General features: G+C 46.7%; 1 pseudogene; it reads left to right on the top strand.

The window, feature by feature from the left end:
- Positions 1-10,137, top strand: part of LOC119271257 — an 83,112-nt pseudogene extending 72,975 nt beyond the window's left edge.

Below are 10,137 nucleotides of genomic sequence, written 5' to 3'. Positions count from 1 at the left end.
AAACAGACATGGCTATCTACCGCCTAGTGCTTAGTATAAAGCGTGACGTTGGTCCATCGTGACTCCATGCAGCTGGATTGGTCATGGTGCTGCATGTACACCCCAAACTTGAAGTAGTAGGACTCGCTGGGGGTCACGCTGGTGCTGAACTTTCGCTCGCCGTCGACGTACACGGCCACCGTGGACGCGCCGACGTCGTGCATCACGTTGAGGCGGAACCACCGGTCGTAGATGTCGGGCTCGATGGCCGCCCCGCTGTAGAACCGAAGGACGCCGTCGTAGACGTGCAACATCAACACCGTCGAGTGCGCGGCGCCCTCCTCGTTGTGGATCTGCATCACCGACACGCCGGAGGTCCCCGACGGCACGTAGCCATAGCCCTCGAATTGCCACACCCCCGACGAGTAGTCGTGACCCTGGAAGCGCATAGATCATATATTATGTGACTCCATGGCAGGAGGAATCTCAACAATGTGCTGCTATGTACTTACCCGGAGCTTGACTTCAGAGCGCGGGTTGGTGTGGGTGACGGTGTTGAAGGGCTTGTCATTTCGGTGCACCCAGAACGTCCGCACACCGTTGCGGTACTGGAACCGCTGGCTCTCCGGCACGTTGTACGGGCTCTGCACCTGGAAATCGCCGTCGGCGAGCTGCACCTTCTGGAACCCGGCGGTGGGGTTCCCGCTGCCACCGGCGGCCGCGAACGTGCCGCCCATGGCCACGAGAAGCAGTAGGAGATGAAGCCATGGACTACTCGAGAGAGAAGCCATTTTGCAACCTGTGAGCGAGGATGTGTACGTACGTAGCTGGTGTCCACAATCAGCTGTTAACTGATCTCTAGCTAGCTAGTAGTAAGCTGTCTTGGTGCAGATCGATATGGGAGAAGATCGAGCTTAAATAGCCATCGGCCAGCCAGTTTGAGGCGTGTGGATGCATCACGGGAGAAGCACGCGTTCACTTTGTCTGACGTGCATCGTGGTGCACGGTATAGGCGGCCCAAGCACGTACGTACGTAGTTGCGCAGCGGTGCGATTGGATATGCATGCAATCGTTTTCCTCCGCGCGTGCTTACTTGGACCTGTGGTTTCATATTCAGAGAACAAGTCTGGAAGAGGGCACCCTGCTTGAAATGTCACGAACAGGGTTCATGCCCGATAGACAGGAGCCTTGCTCCGGTTCACCCCCCTAACTCAATTTCCTAGGGGTATTCTTGATCCCCGTCATATTTTTTTTTCTCCGGCCTGCCGCTGCCCATATCCAAGCCCCGTATAACCCGTATAACCCATACGTCTGTATACGGTGACATCTCGAAAAAAAGATGACACGACCCCACGACCAGGTATGACCTGCCGACGGCCGATACATCAATCACGCAGCTCCATCATTCACGCAGCTCTTCCATCATTCTGTTGAGGTTCTGTAGAAATATCGGCGGCAGTGATCTCGTCCGAGAGCGCGCGCGGCACCGTCGTGAACCTCCAGCGCTCGCAGGCACCGTATCCCGTTTCCCCATATTTGTCTTGCTCGCGGCAGCATCCTGCCGCTGTTATCGTCGTAGTGGTTAACCTAGCGGGGCGGGTAACCTAGCTTTCCGGCGGTCCAGGTCATCGCACATCTTGTTCTGGTAGTGCTGCTCGTCGTGATATACACAGTGATCACGCGGGCTAATGTGGGTTTCTTCTTTCTAGGGTTAACTTAGCGTCGGTTTCCGTCGGTTGTGTGCACGACGGCTCCGTTATTTGATGTGGCGGCTTACTGTAACGCCCCGAGACCATTGCGCCAGGTGTCTTCCAGTTATTCGTTGTTGTTGCCTTGTCATTTGTTTGCGTGTCATGCATTTCATATCATGTCATCATGTGCATCGCATTTGCATACGTGTTTGTCTCATGCATTCGAGCATTTTCCCCGTTGTCCGTTTTGCATTCCGGCTCTCTTATGTCCTCCGGCGCCCCCTTTTGTCTTTTTTCGTGAGCGGGCGTTAAATTTTCTCGAATGGACCCAGATTTTCCAAGCGGCCTTGGTACGCCACCGGTAGACCGTCCGTCAAGTTTCGTGCCATTTGGAGTCCGTTTGATACTCCAACGGTTAACCGAGGAACCGTAAAGGCCTCGTGTGTGTTGCAGCCCAACACCCCTCCAAAGTGGCCGAAAACCCTTTCAAACCCCCTCCATCCTCTCGGCCGTTCGATCACGATCGCATGGCCGAAAACCGCACCCCATTTGGACTCTCCTAGCTTCCTCTACCTATAAAAACATCTTCCCTCCGAAGTCCCGGATGAAACCCTAGATCTTTCCCCTCTCGCCCGCTGGACATGTCCGTCCCGGACCGGACGTAACCGCGCCGCCGCTCCCAGCCTCTCAGCGCCTGCCACGTGGCCTCCGCCACCACGGCCCGCCGCCCGGCCCGCGGGGCCCGCAGCCGGCCCGCTCGGCCCGCGCGCACCGCCGCGCGCCCGCGCCTCTCCGCCGCTTATCCCGCGCCGCCACCGGAGTTCTTCTCCATTCCGCGTCCGCCGGCGCCGCCTTCGCCGCCCTGCGCCGCGCCTCTCCGTCGCCTGCGCCGGCCGCCGCCGCGGGGCACCGCCGCCGCCACCCGCTCCGTCCGCAGCGCGCCCCGCCGCCTCCTCTGCTCCTCGTCGCCGGTAGTGAGCTCCGGCCACCTCCTCCCCCTCTCCAGATCGGTCACCGTCGTCTCCCTCCTCTCCGTCGAGCCCGCTCCGGTCATCCTCGATCCGCGTTCCCCTGAGTCAACCCTAGATCTGAGGTCTAACCCCCCCTCTTTTTCTCCAAGTCTTTTCAGTCTGCAATAATTTCAAGCACTATTCATCATGCCATAACTTCTCATCCGTAGATCCGTTTTGCATGCATGAGATATCAAATGTTCATCATGTTGTGCTCTTCATTTTGTTCCATTGTGCCATGCTTGTTTGAGTCCATCTTGATGCCCAAATGTTTGATGCAAGAGTGCTATAAAATGTTAGTTCCTGTTTCTTATCAGCTTATGAGCATTTGTCATTTTTGCCACGATTATTGTGTGCTCCATATGGGCATGAGCTCTACATGTGTTTTGGGCTATGTCATGCCATCTTTACAGGGGTGTATGCCATGTATTTTTGTGATCAATGTGGTGACTAGCACATGCACGCAAAGTAGCTCTCGTGATGTTGCTGATTTCAGGGACTTGGAATTTCACCAAGTCGTTTCCTAGCTGTTATTTTAATGCCATGTATTCATATCGCTACATAGAGATCAATGCTTCTTTTGGGTAAGTTCAATAAGGATGATTTTGACATATGATTACACTCTATCCATCCATGCCCCTGTTTGCATTTATGGAGTGCCCTAGCATGACTCAATCTTGCTCTACTTTTGCTATAAAATGTTCCTGGCAGATTGTTTACGTGTTAATCAATTTTGCCAAGGTTGTTGTAGTTGATCCATGCATGCTATGAGATTGTTCTTGCCATGGATAGCTTCTTGAACATGTCTTCTTGCTGGTAGTATGCTTAGTTTTTCATGCAATGCCTTGTGTTGAGTGCATCGAGCTCGCAAACGTGCCTTCATAATTCTGTTTATGTCGTGTCCAGTTTTTCTGCTAAGTCTGAATATGTTAACGAAACTTGCTATGTTTACATGGGTGCCATCATATCTTCATGTTCCTTTTTGGCTTATGGTCATTAAGGGACTATTGTTATATGCTTTGAGTAGATTCATGTCATGCCTTGTATTGCTATGATCTGATCCTGTAGCATGTTGTTATCTTGCTCTAAACATTGCTTTCTGATGTTAATTCTTGACATGTTAGTTTTCTCACTAAGTCTGTGATGCTGTTATTTTTTGCACTTTTGCCATGCTTGTTTGAACCTGCTCTTGTGTGATTTAGCCGTAGCTCAATGTTCATCTTTTGTCAAGCATCTTGAGTATATCACTGCCATGTGCTTTGTTGTTATGTTGGAGTGCAGTAGCTTAGTTTCTTGTTGCATTCTATATGGCATCGTGTTGTTAATCGCAGAATTGTGTCATTCTTGTTTTGCTCGCCATTTGCAAACCGTGCATCCGATTCCGGTGATCTTTATATCGATTTCGACCGAAATCAACTCATCTTTCCAGCGGCACTCTTGGATTGCCAAGTTGATGTCTGGTTCAATCTTTTCCTTCTGGAGCACGCATATGCATTGCATACCACATCTCACATATCATGGCATGTTTTGCATCATGTTGCTTGCGCATTGTACCGTGGTTGATTGTTGTTTTCCTTTGCTTGTGTTCTTGCCTTGGGTAGATCCGGGAGACGAGTTCGTGATCGAGGAACCCATTGAGTACGCTTACGAGGACCAAGCTTACGTCAACTCTGAGAACTTTGTAGGCAAGATGACCATACCCTCGAAATCACTTCTATCTTTGCTTACTAGTTGCTCGCTCTATTGCTATGCTGTGATACCTACCACTTGCTATATCATGCCTCCCATATTGCCATGTCAAGCCTCTAACCCACCTTGTCCTAGCAAACCGTTGTTTGGCTATGTTACCGCTTTGCTCAGCCCCTCTTATAGCGTTGTTAGTTGCAGGTGAAGATGAAGTTTGTTCCATGTTGGAACATGGATATTGTTGGGATATCATTATTATATCTTGTTTAATTAATGCACCTATATACTTAGTAAAGGGTGGAAGGCTCGGCCTTATGCCTGGTGTTTTGTTCCACTCTTGCCGCCCTAGTTTCCGTCATACCGGTGTTATGTTCCTTGATTTTGCGTTCCTTACGCGATTGGGTGTTATGGGAACCCCTTGACAATTCGCTTTGAATAAAACTCCTCCAGCAAGGCCCAACCTTGGTTTTACATTTGCACTAACAACCTATCACCGTCCCTTGGGTTCTGCAGACTCAAGGGTCATCTTTATTTTAACCCCCCCGGGCCAGTGCTTGTCTAAGTGTTGGTCCGAACCAGAGCCACTTGCGGCGCCACCTCGGGGAAACCTGAGGGCTAGTTTTAGCTATACGTAGTGTTCATCCGGTGTTGCCCTGAGAACGAGATATGTGCAGCTCCTATCAGGATGTCGGCGCATCGGGCGGTCTTGCTGGTCTTGTTTTACCATTGTCGACATGTCTTGTAACCGGGATTCCGAGTCTGATCGGGTCTTCCTGGGAGAAGGAATATCCTTCGTTGACCATGAGAGCTTGTGATGGGCTAAGTTGGGACACCCCTGCAGGGTTTTGAACTTTCGAAAGTCGTGCCCGCGATTATGGGCAGATGGGAATTTGTTAATGTCCGGTTGTAGAGAACTTGACACTTGACTTAATTAAAATGCATCAACCGCGTGTGTAGCCGTGATGGTCTCTTTCTGGCGGAGTCCGGGAAGTGAACACGGTTCTTGTGTTATGGTTGAACGTAAGTAGTTTCAGGATCACCTCTTGATCACTTCTAGTTCACGACCGCGCTTTTCTTCTCTTCTCGCTCTCATTTGCGTATGTTAGCCACCATATATGCTAGTGCTTGCTGCAGCTCCACCTCACTACCCTATCCTGCCCATAAGATTATATAGTCTTGATCGCGAGGGTGTGAGATAGCTGAGTCCCCGTGACTCACAGATTACTTCAAATAGTTACAGGTGCCGATGACAACCGTGCAGGTGACGCAACCGAGCTCAAGGAGGAGCTCGATGAAGATCGTGTTCGATTGTGTTGTTTCGTTTCCAGTTGATCAGTAGGGAGCCCAGTCGGGGCGATCGGGGATCTAGCATTAGGGGTTGTCTTTCTTTATTTGGTTCCATAGTCGGACCTTGATTGTATTCTGGATGATGTAATGCTATATTTATGTATTATGTAAAGTGGCGTTTGTAAGCCAACTCTTTATCCCTTTCTTATTCAGTACATGGGATGTGTAAAGATTACCCCTCTTGCAACATGCCTACTATGCGGCTATGCCTCTAAGTGATGCTCCGACACGTGGGAGATATAGCCGCATCATGGGTGTTACAAGTTGGTATCAGAGCTATTCCTGAATTAGGAGCCCCCTGCTTGATCGAATCGCTGACGTTGTTTAGTCTAGAAAAATGTTTTGAGTCTTATAGGATTATATATATAATGGAGAGTAGGATTCTTTTTACTCCTTAGTCCCTTCGTCGCTCTGGTGAGGCCTCCTGACGTAGATATTGACTCTTCTCTTCTCAAATTTCATGAATTTTTTTTTAGGATCACGCGGGTATCTTGGAATCGTTCCGATGGTTTTGTGACGAGAACATTGTTCTTGGTGCCTCCTGACATTTAGGGGTTGTGGCAGTGTCCCGGGAGTTGAGCTCCGAGGTGTTGTCGTCACAATTTTATCGTTGCAGTTCTGGAATACCTGAGTTTCGTCGACATCGAAAATCTCTTTTATGCAGTTGTTGGTGAGATAACCTCGACGCCACCCAGTACTGGGGCGGGAGTTTGGGAGTATTGCCATAACTCGTATAACAGATGCTTTTCAAAGGTTGAGGTAAATGATTTCTGAAGGTTTCTTGGTTATGTGTTGAAGGATGGATACAGCTGGATGTAGGTTTTGCTAGTTTGGGTGAGATATTATGCTTCCCCTGTATCCCCAACACCTGATTGCATAACCAAAAAGTTTCGGGAGTTTATAAGTGGGAATTCAAGTATCTCCTAGAATATCTTTTCCAACAGACACATGATACGATATGGGATCTATCATATATTTGTTCCGCCTTATTTTGCAAGCCAATCCTTTGTTTTGTTTTGATTGTGGTATTCGAGTTGCTTCGAAGTCAAGTGTTGATTCCATACCTTTTTGAAGTGGTGTTCTCATACTCCTATGTGAATGCCAATCCTTCATGATAATCGAGATTGTCATGTCAATCCTTTTCAACCGATGCATTTCTCTTCAAGTGGTTCCGATCATTTCAACATCCGCAAGTTCAATTCTAAGTTCTCTCAACGGTGCTCGTTTCATCCGCCCCCAAGTTGTCTTTGTTTTCCCGCCCACCCACCCTTTTCTTCAAGGATTCAGATTTCTTAATCAAGTATCCATTTTATTCATGTGAAGTCTCTTCATTATTTTCAATCAATGTTCTTACCCGGTGGTTCTCGTGAAGATGCTCTACAAGTTCATCATTATTCGTTCTCTTTCTTCTCCGGTGGATTCAATTCAAGCTTTGCTGATCATATCCCTTTTCCTCGTTTCAAATATTTTTCCCATACCGGTGCACCTCATAATCATTCCCTGCTTGCTATTCAATTGTTCCGGAGCACTGAAGATATCTTGAAGATTCGTGTTTCCACTCTGCATTCGTTCAAGCTCTTTCGAGATTGGTATCTCATTCAAGCCATTTAATTCAACCGGTGCAATCTCTCTTTTCAAATAATCGTTCAACGGTGTTTCTTTTGAGTGGGCCCTAACCCACAGGTCTTTTCCCAGGATCTTATCCGACTCCTCTATTTTCCCGGAGTTACTCTCAAATTATTTTCCAAGTTTGACATAAGAATGAATTATCATCAGTCATATGTATTTCTCCAAGATCGGTCAAATTCTTTTCATCGTTGGCTCAACCTCTTCGCTTTTGATTCTTCCGGAGTACCTCAACAATTCATGGTGGTGTTTCTCGTCGTCATTCTCAAATCTTGAAGACCGAAGAAGAGTTTTCCTCCAAATTTTACACGTTATTTCAAAGATTCATGGTTCTAGCCTTATGCCATCCTCTCATAATTGTTTTCGATTGTGAGAATTCTTCCACCCATCCGGAGCAATTCAGGAGTATTTTCAGTTTGTTTCTCTGGAGCCCATCATCTCAGAATTATTCATTCCAGCTTTCAGCTCTCATTCTCCAAATCATACCAGTGTATCATTCAAATCTCCTCTAATCAGTTCATGATCTCTCCGTTCTCATGTATTTATAATCTCTCAAGTTTCTCTGTTCTTTTATAATTCTTCCCGGTGTTTTCCTTATCTTTTCTTTGTTCATTTTTAATTCTTATGGTGGTTCTTCCAAGATTCTTCTTCCTTCGTTTATCATATCAATTTATTCGTTGTTTCAATTCTACCGGTGGATCATTGAGGACCTTATTCAAGTTTGCGCCATATCTATCTTAACCCATTCTACGAGAATAAGTAGCATGCCAAATCCATTGCTTGTCATCAATTTAAATTGGTGAAGGATAAGCATAATGTAATTCTTATTCTTGTTTCATTGAGTAAATTCAATTCCTGCTTTCCGGAGTGGTTCATCATATCACATTCTCGGTTTGAGATGCTTTATCTTTTCTTTTCCAAGAGTTCCAACCTATCTCAATTATATCACCACGAAGATTCATCTAAATCATTGCAAGGATTCACCTTGTGTTTTCAACTTCTCTTTCCTTTCGTTTGATCATTCTTTTATTACCGGAGTTCTTCATGGAGGCTCTATATGATGATTCATAAAGGATTTAATTCCTTCTCGAAGTGTTCATCAAGAATCTTTTCTGAGGAGTTCAAGCATTCTTCGTCTTGCAATCCGGAGTGTAATTCTTTCTAACTTATCTTTTGAGATGGTGTTTGATACGTCTCCAACGTATCTATAATTTTTGGTTGCTCCATGCTATATTATCTACTGTTTTGGACATTATTGGGCTTTATTTTCCACTTTTATATTATTTTTGGGACTAACCTATTAACCGGAGGCCTAGCCTAGAATTGCTGTTTTTTGCCTGTTTTAGGGTTTCGAAGAAAAGGAATATCAAACGGAGTCCAAACGGAATGAAACCTTCGGGAACGTGATTTTCTCAACAAACAAGACCCGGGAGACTTGGACCCTACGTCAAGACACAAAAGAGGAGGCCACGAGGTAGGGGGCGCACCTACCCCCCCAGGCGCGCCCTCCACCCTCGTGGGCCCCTTGTTGCTCCACCGACGTACTCCTTCCTCCTAACCTACGTATCCCCAAACGATCAGATACGGAGCCAAAAACCTAATTCCACCGCCACAACTTTCTGTATCCACGAGATCCCATCTTGGGGCCTGTTCCGGAGCTCCGCCGGAGGGGGCATCGATCACGGAGGGCTTCTACATCAACACCATAACCCCTCCGATGAAGTGTGAGTAGTTTACCTCAGACCTACGGGTCCATAGTTATTAGCTAGATGGCTTCTTCTCTCCTTTTGGATCTCAATACAATGTTCTCCCCCTCTCTTGTGGAGAACCATTCGATGTAATCTTATTTTTGCGGTGTGTTTGTTGAGATCGATGAATTGTGGGTTTATGATCAAGTCTATCTATGAACAATATTTGAATCTTCTCTGAATTCTTTTATGTATGATTGGTTATCTTTGCAAGTCTCTTTGAATTATCAGTTTGGTTTGGCCTACTAGATTGATCTTTCTTGCAATGGGAGAAGTGCATAGCTTTGGGTTCAATCTTGTGGTGTCCTTTCCCAGTGACAGTTGGGGCAGCAAGGCACGTATTGTATTGTTGCCATCGAGGATAACAAGATGGGGTTTTCATCATATTGCATGAGTTTATCCCTCTACATCATGTCATCTTGCTTAAGGCGTTACTCTGTTTTTAACTTAATACTCTAGATGCATGCTGGATAGCGGTCGATGAGTGGAGTAATAGTAGTAGATGCAGGCATGAGTTGGTCTACTTGTCTCGGACGTGATGCCTATATACATGATCGAACCTAGATATTCTCATAACTATGCTCAGTTCTGTCAATTGCTCAACAGTAATTTGTTCACCCACCATAGAATACTTATTCATTTGAGAGAAGCCACTAGTGAAACATATGGCCCCGGGTCTATCTTTATCATATTAATCTCCTACTACTTAGTTATTTCCTTTTCTTTTATTTTACTTTGCATCTTTATCACTAAAATACCAAAACTATTATCTTATCATATCTACTAGATCTCACTCTCGTAAGTGGCCGTGTAGGGATTGACAACCCCTATTCGTGTTGGTTGCGAGGATTTATTTGTTTTGTGCAGGTACGAGGGACTCGCGCGTAGCCTCCTACTGGATTGATACCTTGGTTCTAAAAAACTGAGGGAAATACTTACGCTACTTTGCTGCATCATCCCTTCCTCTTCGGGGAAAACCAACGCAGTGCTCAAGAGGTAGCAAGAAGGATTTCTCGCGCCGTTGCCAGGGAGGTCTACGCAAAAGTCAAC

This window comes from Triticum dicoccoides, chromosome 3A, assembly GCF_002162155.2.
Source record: "Triticum dicoccoides isolate Atlit2015 ecotype Zavitan chromosome 3A, WEW_v2.0, whole genome shotgun sequence".
In the NCBI taxonomy this organism is placed as follows: domain Eukaryota; kingdom Viridiplantae; phylum Streptophyta; class Magnoliopsida; order Poales; family Poaceae; genus Triticum; species Triticum dicoccoides.
This window is presented reverse-complemented; position numbering and strand designations above follow the sequence as displayed.